Raw genomic sequence first — 16,546 nt, 5'->3', positions numbered from 1 at the left:
CTCCGCTCCGACTTGCAGCTCCTGCTCTTTATAAATCTCTGCTCCGACTCGCAGCTCCCGCGCTTTTTAACTCTCCGCTCCGACTCGCAGCTCCCGCGCTGTTTTCACTGTTCCGGCTGTCGCTACTCCCGCGCTGTTTTCACTGACCCGGATGTCTCTCCTCTCGCGCTGTTTTCACTCTCCCGGATGTCTCTCCTCTCGCGCTGTTTTCACTGTCCCGGTTTTCTCTCCTACCGCGCTGTTTCCCCTGTCCGGGCTGTCTCTCCTCTCGCGCTGTTTTCACTCTCCCGGTTGTCTCTATTCCCGCGCTGTTTTCACTGTCCCGGCTGTCTCTCCTACCGCGCTGTTTCACTGTAACGTTTCGTTTCGTGACGTAGTTTGGCTGCTCGACAGGGAGTGTGTTAATCTATAGACTACGTCAGTATATCATTGCCTACAAATTTTAAAATAAAATACGCAGTGCTAAAAGAAATCCCAACAATACCAGGTGAAGGATTGTGGAATTATCTGAGCGAAAGACGGCAAATCGCGACTGCATTTTTTTTACCTCTGATTTCCAGATGGTATGAGAATGAAAAAGGCTCTCCGAGATTTAGGTAATACAAGGAAATGACATCAGTCCAATTATTCTGCTTTTTGGTCATTTCACTCTTTAATTCTACGTTTCGTATTGTTACTGTCATGCATCAAAACTATTTTTCAAGCGTGAAATAGAACAACTCCAAATTCCCCAGAGTATTTTATTGAAGGCATTGTGAGACAGAAGACGCTTTGAACTTCGGAACATTCTGAAGATTAAGCTTTGTCAAACCACTAAGTTCCTAAATAGGCGGTATACTGTGTTTGGCGGCGCAAACTTGCCACGAACGGATTCTATAAACAATCCTAACGGGAAACTGAACGGGAAATATGGAAACAAGAAGGGATATTCTTAATAAAGGCACCGAATTTGTTCGCTTTTTAAAACTAGCATCACTTCCTTTTCGTTGATTTATATTGAACCAGATGAAGGTAGTTTGTCTGATTAGCTCGCAGGCACCCTGCAAACATGATGTATATCTTAGATGCGCACCGACAGTGTTATCACTTTGTCTTGTGTTCAGAAGATAAACTACGCGAAAAAGAGTCAGGTAAAACGCATAAATATATGTGTTATATTTAATCACAAATTATATTTTAGTTGATGGCGTTCTCTTTGTTTTAACTGTCCCAAAACTGCATATGATAGCTGTTCAATATGTTGCAAAATATTTTGTTAACAACACCGTTCTCGTTTAGAGTCAATTGATCAATGCAGCAACGAAAGTGAGTAATGCAAATTGATTTTATCTCAGCTGTAATGTTGTTCTAACTGCCAGAAATATCCGATTCGTTTTGTGTGCCACAGTAAACCAGACGCCTGAATCTGTAGCTACACTTCAGTATAGTTATAAGTCCCCATCACGTATGTTTAACGTTTCACTCTTTAGAGTAGATTTCAGCATAAGGCAAGCGGAAGTTAAAGGAACAAATAGATGATTTTCTAAATTGAATAATTATGATCATTTTACATTTGGACGACATAGGAAAATGCAGCTATGTATACACTTCAATATGTCGTTTGCCTGTTCTGAGTGGCCTTAGGGGTGACGGTGGCGGGCTACTGTCGGTAATTTTGAGGGAATAATCATCTTGGGTGTGTCCTTTAAAGGCTACATTTCCCCCGCAGCCTCCTCATCAGACGAGGCCTGGTGTTCATCCTCATCCTCCTGCATGTCGCCCTCTGATGCGCAATGCCGTGGAGGACTCAGCAGACATCTCTGTATCGTACTGGGGGTCAACTTCAGAACCGCATCTTCAGGAGGTTGAAGCATTCGTCGTTCACGCTCCTCGCTGCGGCATGGGTGTCATTTTACCGTATCTTGCCATAATCCGCCAAGGCTAAGGCGATAACTCCTGTCACCCAGGAGCCAACTACACAGCCTTGGGGGACGTCTCGAACATGTCAGGAACCATCAAGTGTGACAGGATGAAGGCGTCGTCCACACTGCCTGGTTCTCCGGCACAGATGTGCATGATGCTCAGCAGAAGGTCATCTATCATCTGCGCGGTCATTGGTTGGAACCTGTCAGATTCTGTGAGTGGCCTGCCATCACCAGCTGCTCGTAGAGGTACATGTACCACTGGATATGGGGCATGTCGGTGATGGCGGCCGACTCCACTGCCTGGGTATCCTGGTGATACGGTCCACATTAAAATGGATTTGTTGATCCGCCTGGGCATATATGGCCTCCATGATGGCGCGGGTGCAACTGTGCACCGAACTCTGTGAGATCCTGTCTGATACCGACTCGTGACTGGAAGAAGCCAGGGAATAATTGTTTCGGGCGACCGTCACCTTGACGGCCACCAGGAGTGGGTGTCCTCACCTGTACACACGCGGTAGCAGGTGTGCGTTGACTGATAGATATGTCGCACTGTCTCCCTGCCAAGCCAAAACATTAGATCGCATGCCAATTCTGGCAGGTCGTCGAATGACAAGTTTTGCCGGTTCACTTGGAGCCTCGTGCGGTGCTTCCTTGGCATCTCCTCCTCTTGGCCTGTTGGGTGACAGCTCACTAGCCTGGGTGGCTTCCTCGCATTCCTCTGGTACAAGCTCCATAGCTGCACGTTCCGCTGCTGCACGCTCAGCTGCTGCAGCTTCCTCCTCCCCCTTGAGCATCTCCTGCTCGTTTAGCAGCAGGGCTTCGCTCCTGGTTTGCAGTGACTAGGAAGCAGACCACCATTGCTGGTTGCATTCTAATATCTATTGCCTGCAGTGGGTGAAAGGCCGACAAGCCGCGAACCCCCGTGCCCAACCAAATTAATAGGCTACATGACCGTCCCATTTGGTACTGTGGACACTCCCGCTGCATGTCCCTACCCATCCCTGTACCACTTGCCCCAGCAGTGCCAGGTTCCGTCGGGCCCTAAGTCCCTGCTGCCTGCCCCTGACGCCAGGTGTACCATCGGCTGGTATGGCCTTGCCAGCGGTATAGTGCGCGGGTCACGGCCTGTCTCCCCTCTGTGGCGAGAGTGGGCATTGTCCCGGGTGGGCCGATGATTTGCCGGCGGGGTGGCGGTGAAGGGAAGGTTGGGGGTGTGGGGGAGGGTGATGGCACCCATAATTCTGGTGTCACTCGGCAGTAGTAGGGACCCAGGTGGGTGGTCATTGGGGTGTGCAGCAATATGGCTGCATTGCAAGCAGTGGCAATGGCAGTCCATGACTGCACATTACCCCAGTCCCGGTTGGGGAGGGGGGTTTGGGTGGTCATCTCAGCCACTCGGCCTGTTGCCCCTTATTCCCCTACTCATCTTAAGCCAGCCGGCCCGGCCAGTGTCCGGCCCGGCACGCACAGTTGCACCTCTTCCTCTCCTACCTCCTCACACACCCTCATCAGCCACGACGCCCGTTTCAAGATTTTTGAAAGTCCAAGTGGAGCATGATGTCCGGTACACCTGCCATCAGAGACGGAGTCTCGTGGAGGCCCTTGAGCCTACGCGCGTCTGCTGAACGTGCGTTGTGGATCATATTGGGTCCGCTGTCGAGGTAAAGGAGAGTCACGATTTGGCATCAAATCGGCACCCGCCGCGATCTTCGCGACAGATCATATTCTCCATCCAGTCACGTTTGCCGACTTCGGCTCAGCCAACAGAATCCCACCCATTTTATTTCGAATTCAGTAATTGGATGGTCATTTTAAAAGGCATGGAAATCCACGCGATGCAGTTGGCTGCTTTTCAGAACCACACTCATGAATGGAGACAGGTGGCAGTGACAAAACTTTAAGAAATCTAACCAGACCCAGATGGCAATTGGTAAAGCAACTGTGCATGCAGCTAGTAGAAAAGGTTGAAAAATCTGGGAGTTTTATGATTCGATAATGGGGAGCGATGAAATATATTTCTGTAACGGTCATATCATGCTGCCTCCAGGGACAAAATTGAAAAGAACGAAGTAGTGAGGGTCAAGAATATTCTGCCCAGAAAATGGAATAACTTACAGCTGTGGTACAGTAATTGCTGGAGGCAGCATATATTTTCGTTTAAAGTCAGTTTTTCCCAGCAACCACGGAAAGCTAAAAATTCGGATTTCCAGATGTTGATTATTTTTCATGCCAGCGCCATTCGCATGCGAGGCAAGAACTAGGAAGATGGGGAAAATCAACATCTGGATCGACGTTCGGTTCTCTAATTACTTGAACGCAAAGCTTCTAGCTCAGATAAAGGGATATTACATACGGTGCCACAAGACCATGTATGGGGCAGCTCTAATGGAATATAAGTAGAAAAATGGGTGTAATAAAATAAATAGAGAAATCAGACCATAAGACCATAAGACATTGGAGCGGAAGTAAGGCCATTCGGCCCATCGAGTCCACTCCACCATTCAATCCAATCATGGCTGATTTCAACTCCATTTACCCGCTCTCTCTCCATAGCCCTTAATTCCTCGAGAAATCAAGAATTTATCAACTTCTGTCTTAAAGACAATCAACGTCCCGGCCTCCACCGCCCTCTGTGGCAATGAATTCCACAGACCCACCACTCTCTGGCTGAAGACATTTCTCCTCATCTCTGTTCTAAAGTGACTCCCTTTTATTCTAAGGCTGTGCCCCCGGGTCCTAGTTTCCCCTGCTAATTGAAACAACTTCCCTTCATCCACCCTATCGAAGCCATTCATTATCTTGTAAGTTGCTATTAGAATTCCCCTCAACCTCCTAAACTCCAGTGAATATAATCCCAGGATCCTCAGGCGTTCATCGTATGTTAGACCTACCATTCCTGGGATCCTCCATGTGAATCTCCGCTGGACCCGCTCCAGTGCCAGTATGTCCTTCCTGAGGTGTGGAGCCAAAAATTGCTCACAGTATTCTAAATGGGGCCTAACTAATGCTTTATAAAGCTTCAGAAGTACATTCCTGCTTTTATATTCCAAGCCTCTTGAGATTAATGACAACATTGCATTTGCTTTCTTAATCACGGACTCAACCTGCAGGTTTACCTTTAGAGAATCCTGGACTAGGATTCCCAAGTCCCTTTGCACTTCAGCATTATGAATTTTGTCACCGTTTAGAAAATAGTCCATGCCTCGATTCTTTTTTCCAAAGTGCAAGACCTCGCACTTGCCCACGTTGAATTTCATCAGCCATTTCTTGGACCACTCTCGTAAACTGTCTCAATCTTTCTGCAGCCTCCCCACCTCCTCCATACTACCTGCCCCTCCACCTATCTTTGTATCATCGGCAAACTTAGCCAGAATGCCCCCAGTCCCGTCATCTAGATCGTTAATATATAAAGAGAACAGCTGTGGCCCCAAAACTGAACCCTGCAGGACAACACTCGTCACCGGTTGCCATTCCGAAAAAGAACCTTTTATCCCAACTCTCTGCCTTCTGCCTGACAGCCAATCGTCAATCCATGTTAGTACCTTGCCTCGAATACCATGGGCCCTTATTTTACTCAGCAGTCTCCCGTGAGGCACCATATCAAAGGCCTTTTCGAAGTCAAGATAGATAACATCCATTGGCTCTCCTTGGTCTAACCTATTTGTTATCTCTTCAAAGAACTCTAACAGGTTTGTCAGGCACTACCTCCCCTTTCTAAATCCATGCTGACTTGTCCTAATCCGACCCTGCACTTCCAAGAATTTAGAAATCTCATCCTTAACAATGGATTTTGGAACCTGGCTAACAACCGAGGTTAGGCTAATTGGCCTATAATTTTCCATCTTTTTCCTTGTTCCCTTCTTGAACAGGGGGATTACAACAGCGATTTTCCAATCCTCTGGGACTTTCCCTGACTCCAGGGACTTTTGAAAGATCATAACTAACGCCTCCACTATTTCTTCAGCTATCTCCTTTAGAACTCTAGGATGTAGCCCATCTGGGCCCGGAGATTTATCAATTTTTAGACCTCATAGTTTCTCTAGCACTTTCTCCTTTGTGATGGCTACCACATTCAACTCTGCCCCCTGACTCTCCGGAATTGTTGGGATATTACTCATGTCTTCTACTGTGAAGACTATTTCCTCGGCTATTTCCTTGTCTCCCATCACAAAATTACCAGCGTCATTTTGGAGCGGACCAATGTCAACGTTTGCCTCCCGTTTGTTTTTAATGTATTTAAAGACACATTTACTATCATTCCTAATGTTACTGGCTAGCTTACCTTCAGATTTGATCCTCTCTTTCCTTATTTCTCTCTTTGTTATCCTCTGTTTGTTTTTGTAGCCTTCCCAATCTTCTGACTTCCCACTACCCACTACTCTTTGCCACATTATTGGCTTTCTATTTTGCTTTGATGCATTCCCTAACTTCCTTTGTCAGCCATGGCTGCATAATCCCCCCTCTGATAACCTTTCTTTTCTTTGGGATGAACCTCTGTACTGTGTCCTCAATTACTCCCAGAAACTCCTGCCATTGCTGTTCTACTGTCTTTCCCACTAGGCTCTGCCTCCTATGATCACTGCCTCCTAAGTGCTCCATTACTTTAAGATCTTTAATCAAGTCTGGCTCATTACATAACACTAAGTCCAGAATGGCCTGTTCCCTCGTGGGCTCCATCACAAGCTGTTCCAAAAAGCCCTCCTGTAAACATTCAATGAATTCCCTTTCCTTGGGTCCACTGGCAGCATTATTTACCCAGTCCACCTGCATATTGAAGTCCCCCATGATCACTGTGACCTTGCCTTTCTGACATGCACTTTCTATTTCGTGGTGCATTTTGTGCCCCCGGTCCTGACCACTGTTAGGAGGCCTGTACATAACTCCTATTATGTTTTTTTGCCTTTGTGGTTCCTCAACTCTACCCACACAGACTCCACATCATCTGACCCTATGTCATTTAGTGCTATTGATTTAATTTCATTCCTAATTAACAAGGCAACCCCGCCCCCTCTGCCCACCTCTCTGTCTTTTCGATAGGTTGTGAATCCCTGGATGTTTAAATGGCAGTCCCGAACCCCCTGCAACCATGTCTCTGTGATGCCTACCACCTCATACCTGCCAGTCACAATCTGGGCCACAAGCTCATCTACCTTGTTCCGTACACTGCGTGCATTTAAATATAGCACCTTTAATTCTCTATTGACCGTCCCTTTTTGTTTTCTTAGTGTGGTAGACCTTGGTTTACTGAGCCTTTCCATACACTGTGTCATATTTTGTGGGATGGGGACAATCGTAACCACTCTTGAGTTTTGTCTGTTTGTGTTTTTTGTCTTCCTAAGCAGCTACGCTCCCCGCTGATTACTTCAACTCTTGCTTCCCTGACTTTCCCTCCCCCCCCCACCCCTAATACATGCTAAGAAGCAAATTGTTAGAGTATAGATTTAACACAGTCACTGGGGAAGATAAATACAACAAACTGTTATAATCGATGAAATGGAAAACAAAGCCAAGGTTTACTTAACAGACTGACTATAGTTTGGAGGATGATTAATTTCAATCCTAAAATTCTTTAAGCTAATTTTGGGCCTCCATAAATCGCTGGTTAGGCTAAAAGGAAATGACTTATTTCCATTGTTGAAAGAAGACTTTAAAAGGCATTAGAGTGTGCTTGAGGACGTCAACTGGAGATATTCCAGCATGTGGGACTTTTGCTGCAAAGTTATTGGGGGGGGGGGGGGGGGGGGGATTGTGTTGCGTGCACAGCCAAACGAGGTTTTAGGTTGAGATTTGATGGGCGTGGACATAATAATGCACTTTACTAAAAGATTCACAAACGAGTGGTGTTCATTCCTTTGTTAAGGCAAGTTTACATGAGAGGTTATTCATTTATTCATTCAGAATTTCTCTGTTTTATTCTGTTTAATTCTTAGCTTATGCCTGCAATAGTGTGGACTGCTGAGTCATTCCATACGAGCTTACTGACGACGGCAAACTAATTCTGCAATTACCTTATAAGTATACGGTTACTGACGAGTCATTCTCGAACTGACCTACTGACATCTCCAATGATCCGATTAATTGCTGGGTCATTCTGTAACTGACAAACTGACCGTTAACTATTGAGACACCTATTATCCTTGTAATTGTAGACAAGGAGTTGTGCAGGATAGCGAACGGATGGTCTGAGAGGAATGTGATTGGAAGCTAACTGGTCGTCTATGTAAGCTCCCAATGTAATGAGGAACTAACTAAGTGTGTAAATGTATAAAAGAGGCTACCTGCCATTGTACAATTGAGAAGGTTACCACGAGCACTGCAGAGTGCCTGGCTTTGTCCCAAAACCTTTTGCCAATAAATTGACTTGAGTCAACCTTTTGGTGCAAATAAGTCATTTACCACTTCACCTTGATAGTACATTGACGAACGGACTGATTTAATCATCTGGTAAATGCACAATCGACAAAAATACCTTTTTTCCTCGTGGGAAAATCCTTGACGTTTCCTCCTGCCCTTTTGTTCAGTTCACAACAATGAATAATTTGTCAATGACTTTGCTGCAAGTCGCATATATTTATGGTTCTTATTTATAAAATGGGTATCCAACAACGAAGAACGGAAAGATTTTCTTCCACCTTCAAAACCAGAAGATCGTCTCTAACAACACTTTTGCACTGTTTCAAATTGTTGCCATTCCGGCTCCATATGATTCCTTTAATCTATCACTTATGATTAAACGAAAACAGCGCGGGAGCAGAGAGAGCCGGGGCAGCGAAAACAGCGCGGGAGCAGAGAGCCGGGACGTTTAAAAAGCGCGGGAGGAGAGCCGGGGCAGCGAAAACAGCGCCGGAGGAGAGAGCCGGGAGATTTAAAAAGCGCGGGAGGAGAGAGCCGGGACAGTGCTGGGAGAGGTGAGTGCACAAAAGGAGTGGCAGGAGTGCCTTTCGACATGGAGTGCTGATTGGAACAGAGTGCATCTGAGTTTAGGTGAGTGACTGAGTTCGGGTGAGTGGCGAGAGAGGGCTGTGTTTTTGTTGGTGTTCGGGTTTATCCTTGAGGTTCTATAAAGATTTTTTTTAAAAATTGAAATTAATTAACTAGTTGAATATGGCTGGACAGGTGATGTGGCTGTTGCTGTATGATGATGGAACTGGTGGATCCCACTGAGACCGTCAGTGACCACATCTGCAGCAAGTGTTGGCTGCTCGAGGAATTTCGGCTCAGAATTCATGAGCTGGAGACCGAGCTGCACTCACTGCGGCACATCAGGGAGGGGGAACATTACCTGGGCGCTTTGTTTCAGGGGGCAGTCACACCCGGTAGAATAAGTTCTGTTAATTCGGACAGTGGTCAGGGACAGAGTGGTGTGACTGCAAGGGAGGCAGGAAGGGGGATCCTGAGTTTAGGAGTTGAGGAGCCTCAGCCCTTGACATTGTCCAACAGGTATGAGGTACTTGCTCCCTGTGTGGATGAGGAAGAGGGCTGTAGGGAGGATGCGTTGACTGACCACTGCACCGTGGTACAGGAAGCCATTCAAGAGGGGGGAGCAAAAAGACAAGCGGTAGTTGTAGGAGATTCTATAATTAGAGGGATTGATGGCATCCTTTGTAAGCCAGATCGAGAGTCCCGCATGGTGTGTTGCCTGCCAGGTGCCAGGGTGAGGGACATCTCTGATCGGCTTGAAAGGATTTTGGAGAGGGAGGGGGAGGATCCAGTTGTTGTGGTCCACGTTGGGACTAACAATATAGGTAAGAATAGGAAAGAGGACCTGTTTGGGGATTATCAAACACTAGGGACTAAATTAAAGAGCAGGTCCTCCAGGGTAATAATCTCTGGATTACTACCCGAGCCACGTGACAATTGGCATAGGGTTGAGAAAATTAGAGAAGTTAACACGTGGCTAAAGGAGTGGTGCGGGAAAGAGGGACTCCATTTCCTGGGGCATTGGCATCAGTACTGGGGAAGGAGGGACCTGTACCATTGGGACGGTCTTCACCTGAACCATTCAGGGACCAGTGTTCTAGCGAATAGGATAAATAGGTTGGTCACAAGGACTTTAAACTAGCAGGTTGGGGGGGGGGAAGGGAAGTGTAAAGCTATGGACAGTATAATGGTTAATGGAGATCAAGGCAGCAGGTTACGTGACAGGTTATTATGTAGAGATATGGGTTCAAAGACAAGGAAAATTAGGAGAAAGGTAAGAGGAAAACTAAATTGCGAAAAGCTACTGAGCAAGGTGTTAGGATTCATAACAAAGACATAAAAAACAGCATAAGTGTACTTTACCTGAATGCTCGTAGTTTATGTAATAAGGTAAATGAGTTGATGGCACAAATCATCGTGAATGACTATGGTTAAGTGGCCATGACTGAAACATAGTTAAAAGATGGTCACGACTGGGAGTTAAGTATCCAAGGGTATCAGACTATACAAAAGGATAGAATGGACGGTAAAGGCGGTGGTGTAGCTTTGTTGTAGAAGGATGGCATCCGGGCAATAGTAAGGGATGATATTGGTGCTTTGGAGGACACGGTTGTATCAATTTGGGTGGAAATCAGGAATAGTAAGGCGAAAAGGTTACTGATAGGAGTAGTCTATAGGCCACCAAATAGTAACAGGATGGTAGGGCAGGCAATAACCAAAGAAATAACGGATGCATGTAGAAATGGTACAGCGGTTACCATGGAAGATTTTAATCTGCATATCGATTGGTTTAACCAGGTTGGTAAAGGCAGCCATGAGGAGGAGTTTATAGAATGTGCCCGGGATAATTTCCTGGAACAGTATGTAATGGAACCTACAAGGGAACAAGCGGCCCTAGATCTGGTCCTGTGTAATGAGGCAGGATTGATTAATGATCTCATAGTTCGGGATCCTCTTGGAAGGAGCGACCACAATATGGTGGAAATTAAAATACTGTTGGAGGATGACAAGGTAAAATCAAACACTAGTCATCTGTGCTTAAACAAAGGCGATTACAATGGGATGAGAGAAGAACTAGCTAAGGTAGACTGGGAGCAAAGACTTCACGGTGAAGCAGTTGAGGAACAGTGGAGAACCTTCCGAGGGATCTTTCACAGTGTTCAGAAAAGGTTCATACCGACAAAAAAGATAGACGGTAGAAAGGGGAAAAATCGACCGTGGATATCTAAGGAGGTGAGGGAGAGTATCAAATTGAAGGAAAACACATACAAAGTGGCAAAATTAGTGGGAGACTCGAGGACTGGGAAGTCTTTAGGGGACAACAGAAAGCTACTAAAAAAGCCATAAAGAAGAGTAAGGTAGACTATGAAAGTAAACTGGCTCAGAACATAAAAGCAGATAGTAAAAGCTTCTACAAATATATAAGACAAAATGAGTGGCTAACGTAAATATTGGCCCTTTGGAAGATGAGAAGGGAGATGTAATAAAAGGAGACGGGGAAATGGCTGAGGATCTGAACAGGTTTTTTGGGTCAGTCTTCACAGTGAGGACACAAATAACATGCCAGTGACTGATGGAAATAAGGATATGGTAGGTGAGGAGCTTGAGATGATTGTAATCACTAAGGAGACATTATTGGGCAAGCTAATGGGGCTAAAGTTAAACAGGTCTCCTGGCCCTGATGGGATGCATCCCAGAGTGTTAAAAGAGATGGCGAGGGAAATTGTAAACGCACTAGTGATAATTTATCAAAATTCACTGGAATCTGGGGTGGTCCCAGAGGATTGGAAAGTAGTAAACGTGACACCACTGTTTAAAAAAGGATGTCGGCAGAAAGCGGGTAATTATAGGCCGGTAAGCTTAACTTCGGTTGTAGGGAAAATGCTGGAATCTATCATGAAGGAGGAAATAGCGGGGCACCTGGAGGGAAAATGTCCCATTGGGCAGGCGCAGCATGGGTTCACAAAGGGTAGGTCGTGTCTGACTAATTTGGTAGAATTTTTTGAGGACGTTACCAGTGCAGTAGATAACGGGGAGCCAATGGATGTGGTATATGTGGATTTCCAGAAAGCTTTCCAGAAAGGTTGCTGCATAAACTAAAGATGCATGGCATTGAGGGTAAAGTGGCAGCATGGGTAGAGGATTGGTTAACGAACAGAAAGCAGAGAGTGGGGATAAATGGGTGTTTCTCTGGTTGGCAACCTGTAACTAGTGGGGTCCCTCAAGGATCAGTGTTAGGCCCGCAGTTGTTCACAATTTACAAAGACGATTTGGAGTTGGGGACCAAGTGCAATGTGTCAAAGTTTGCAGACGACACTAAGATGAGTGGTAAAGCAAAAAGTGCAGAGTATACCGGAAGTCTGCAGAAGGATTTGGCTAGGTTAGTTGAATGGGCTAGGTTCTGGCAGATGGAATTCAATGTTGCCAAGTGTGAGGCTATCCATTTTGGGAGGAATAACAGCAGAATGGATTATTATTTAAACGGTAAGATGTTAAAACATGCTGCTGTGCAGAGGGACCTGGGCGTGCTGGTGCACGAGTCGCAAAAAGTTGGTGTGCAGGTGCAACAGGCGATTGAGAAGGCTAGTCGAGTTTTGTCTTTCATTTCTCGAGGGATGGAGTTCAAGACTATTGAGGTTGTGCTGCAATTGTACACGGTGTTGGTGAGGCCGCATCTGGAGTATTGTGTTCAGTTTTGGTCTCCTTACCTGAGAAAGGACATATTGGCACTGGAGGGAGTGCAGAGGAGATTCACTAGGCTAATCCCAGAGTTGAGGGTTTAGATTATGACGAGAGTTTGAGTAGACTGGGACTGTACTCATTGGAGTTTAGAAGGATGCGGGGGGGGGGATCTTATTGAGACATATAAAATTATGAAGGGAGTAGATAGGATAGATGTGGGCAGGTTGTTTCCACTGGTCGAGGAAAGCAGAACTAGGGGGCATAGCCTCAAAATAAGGGGGGGGGGGTAGATTTAGGACGGAATGTAGGAGGAACTTCTTCACCCAAAGGGTTGTGAATCTCTGGAATTCCTTGCCCAGTGCAGCAGTTGAGGCTCCTTCTTTAAACGTTTTTAAGAAAAAGATAGATGCCTTTCTAAAGAATAAAGGGATTCGGGGATATGGTGTAAGAGCCGGAGAGTGGAGCTGAGTCCACAAAGATCAGCCATGATCTCATTAAATGGCGGAGCCGGCTCGAGGGTCAGATGGCCTACTCCTGTTCCTCGTTCTTATGTTCTTATTAACATTTTTGGAAAACCAACACCCTTTTTTCTTGTTATAGAGAAGAAACTGAAGGAAAATATGTTAGGTGAATAGTCAAATGATGACTGGATCACAGAGTGTTTTGTTTTGCTGGCGGTCACAATTGGTATAAAATTGAAATCAAAATTTAGCCTGTTGTGAAATTTCCATCAATCAGTTGCCTAAAAATTGTTGTGCATTCTTAAAAATGATACATTTAACGATTATTTCATGTTTTGATTTACATAATAATTCCTCGTGAAATAGATTTGAATGTATTTAAAATAAATCTGGTCCGAAATATCTTCTACGTCGTGCTATTTAAGGCTCAGTGTATTTGGGATAAAATATTTCAGAGGTTCTTTAGCGCATTTTGCATTTATAATATTTATGCTGTTCAGAAAAGCAATTATTAGATTTGGCTTGCTTTAAAATGTGCCTATTGCAACTTAATACGCACCACTGCTCCTAGAAATTCGAACTCTTATTTTCTGACTGCAGAAAACGTTATTGCTGAGCAAAGAAAACGTAGAAGAACACTTTGTTGACGGGCCATTCTTTTTGTTTGTGTTCTGAACAGAGAAGGTAGTGTCCTAACCACAGTAGTAACACTGTCTAAGTAAACGTTTATCAGCAATAATATAAAGCAAATCAGAAGTCAAGATTGCAGCTAATAAGTTAAAGTAATGTTTTGACAAGGTGCCACACTAAAGGTTGCTGCATGAACTAAAGATGCATGGCATTGAGGGTAAAGTGGTAGCATGGTTAGAGGATTGGTTAACGAACAGAAAGCAGAGAGTGGGGATAAATGGGTGTTTCTCTGGTTGGAAACCTGTAACTAGTGGGGTCCCTCAAGGATCAATGTTGGGCCCGCAGTTGTTCTCAATTTACATAGACGATTTGGAGTTGGGGACCAAGTGCAATGTGTCAAAGTTTGCAGACGACACTAAGATGAGTGGTAAAGCAAAAACTGCAGAGGATACCGGAAGTCTGCAGAAGGATTTGGATAGGTTAGGTGAATGGGCTAGGGTCTGTCAGATGGAATTCAATGTTGCCAAGTGTGAGGCTATCCATTTTGGGAGGAACAACAGCAGAATGGATTATTATTTAAATGGTAAGATGTTAAAACATGCTGCTGTGCAGAGGGATCTGGGTGTGCTGGTGCACGAGTATCAAAAAGTTGATGTGCAGGTGCAACAGGTGATTAAGAAGGCTAGTCGAGTTTTGTCTTTCATTGCTAGAGGGATGGAGTTTTAGTCTAATGAGGTTATGCTGCAATTGTATAGGGTGTTGGTGAGGCCGCATCTGGAGTATTGTGTTCAGTTTTGGTCTCCTTACCTGAGAAAGGACATATTGGCACTGGAGGGAGTGCAGAGGAGATTCACTAGGTTGATCCCAGAGTTGAGGGGATTACATTATGACGAGAGGTTTAGTAGACTGGGACTGTACTCATTGGAGTTCAGAAGGATGCGGGGGGGGGGGGTCTTATTGAGACATATAAAATTACGATTGGAATAGATAGGATAGATGCAGGCAGGTTGTTTCCACTGGTCGGGGAAAGCAGAACTAGGGGGCATAGCCTCAAAATAAGGGGAGGTAGATTTAGGACGGAGAGTAGGAGGAACTTCTTCACCCAATGGGTTGTGAATCTCTGGAATTCCTTGTCCAGTGAAGCAGTTGAGGCTCCTTCTTTAAACGTTTTTAAGAAAAAGATAGATGCCTTTCTAAAGAATAAAGGGATTCGGGGATATGGTGTACGGGCCGGAGAGTGGAGCTGAGTCCACAAAGATCAGCCATGATCTCATTCAATGGCGGAGCAGGCTCGAGGGGCCAGATGGCCTACTCCTGTTCCTAGTTCTTATGTTCTTATGTTCGAAAGTAGTCTCACAAAGATTTCTCCCAAAAGTGTCAGAACCACAATTAAGGACCTCGCTGGCAAGACATCCTTCAAGATATTGTAAAACCAAAATATGAAGAATATTACCCAATACAAATCTGCAGTCGCTCTCGTAATGGCACACGACGCGATATTGCAAATTATTTTCCACCACATTGTGAAAATCCAAGAAAACTTCAGTGACAAGATTACTTTTTCTTCAGCCAGGACATTTCTCGCTTCACTGGATGGATGATTCATTTTTTGCCTTTTTCCAGCCAGCAGCTGTTTTCATGAAGGGCTATCACACAGAGCCGGCAGATAATTAACTCAGCATATCTTCTTAAATATAAGTTTCATTTCATTTAAAATTCAGTTTTTTCAGCACTTCTTCAACTCAACTGTTCCACAATATAAATAGCTTGCACGCATTCATTTCGGCTCGGATTTCGCGTCAATTAATTGTAAAATACCCTCTTCAGTTCACCCATGAAACAATTTCAATGTGCTCAAAGTTGCGTTTTCCCTCAGGATTCGCTTTGATGTTCAAACGACCGAACTTTTCTAAAATGTAGCTGTTCAGCCCATCCTATTTGTCTGCTAGTTAAGCATGTGCAAGTTGCAAACGTTCCTTACTGCTCTTTGAAATGAGACAGCTGATGGAAAACAGTCGTTCAATAGAAATGCCCTTTTTTAAGTGATTAGTTATGAGAACACATGACCGCAGCTTAATTATAAAGCAGCTGTACTGCTCTTCACATTTCTTCAGAAAAGCAGACTCCATCAAATCTATCCACCGCTAAATCAAATTGTGTCCGCGCAAAAAGAGAGTCAGAGCCTTCGTTACGGAATATCACATTATTCACCCAAAATACAAAAGTTTTCAAATAAAATCAGTTCTGACAAATCGACCAATGCAGCAAGGAGACTGCCACTGACTGATTTCAGCTAATTTCAATTGTATGCCAAATATAATTATCAACCGATGCTATGATTGAGAGAGAAGCCCATCGACGTGCTTGTGAGAGCCTATTGGATTGTTTCACCCTTGACACAATGGTGACTGTTTAACCGTAGAGGTGGATGTCGTAACCCAATCACGGGACTTGCGGTGTGGGGATAATTGTCTTCCCCTTGTCTCTTCCGAAGTACGAGTGTCCTTGTTAAGAGGGCGGGGTAAGCTCTATATATATTGTATAGGCCAGTTAGGCACCGACCTTTCAGGCCCATTTAGAAGCTACCGGGATCTCTGTATTGTAGCCTTGTAAATAAATGTGTGTTTATTTCATACAACTCGGAGTCCAACACCCGTGACTTCATTAAACTGGTGAGGACGATGCGATTGGTTTCTGGACGACGCTGCAACCTGTTGAGCGACCTTCCTGTCTTGGCGGATCGAGTTCGGAACCTGTTTCTTTCCAATTGCATCTTTCCAAATGTTCAGTCAATTGGACGCGTGCAGTGCTGTGGTCGAGAACTGTAATTAATAGGAAATGCAGTTGCAGCTATTTAATTTGTGCGAGTAGCATCACGGAGAACGACCGCCAAACAGCACTTCCCTTTCTGCTTGTGCTATCCATATACACGCAGTAATTGAGACT

General features: G+C 45.0%; 1 long non-coding RNA gene across 1 annotated transcript; it reads left to right on the top strand.

The window, feature by feature from the left end:
* The first annotated feature begins 559 nt into the window (after window positions 1–559).
* On the top strand, window positions 560–13,136 carry LOC140389395 (uncharacterized). The gene is made up of 4 exons (XR_011934374.1): window positions 560–596; window positions 1,104–1,130; window positions 1,279–1,305; window positions 13,110–13,136. It is a non-coding gene; the product is annotated as an uncharacterized lncRNA (long non-coding RNA).
* Window positions 13,137–16,546: the final 3,410 nt, after the last annotated feature.

This window comes from Scyliorhinus torazame, chromosome 14 (genome assembly GCF_047496885.1).
Source record: "Scyliorhinus torazame isolate Kashiwa2021f chromosome 14, sScyTor2.1, whole genome shotgun sequence".
Lineage (NCBI taxonomy): Eukaryota > Metazoa > Chordata > Chondrichthyes > Carcharhiniformes > Scyliorhinidae > Scyliorhinus > Scyliorhinus torazame.
This window is presented reverse-complemented; position numbering and strand designations above follow the sequence as displayed.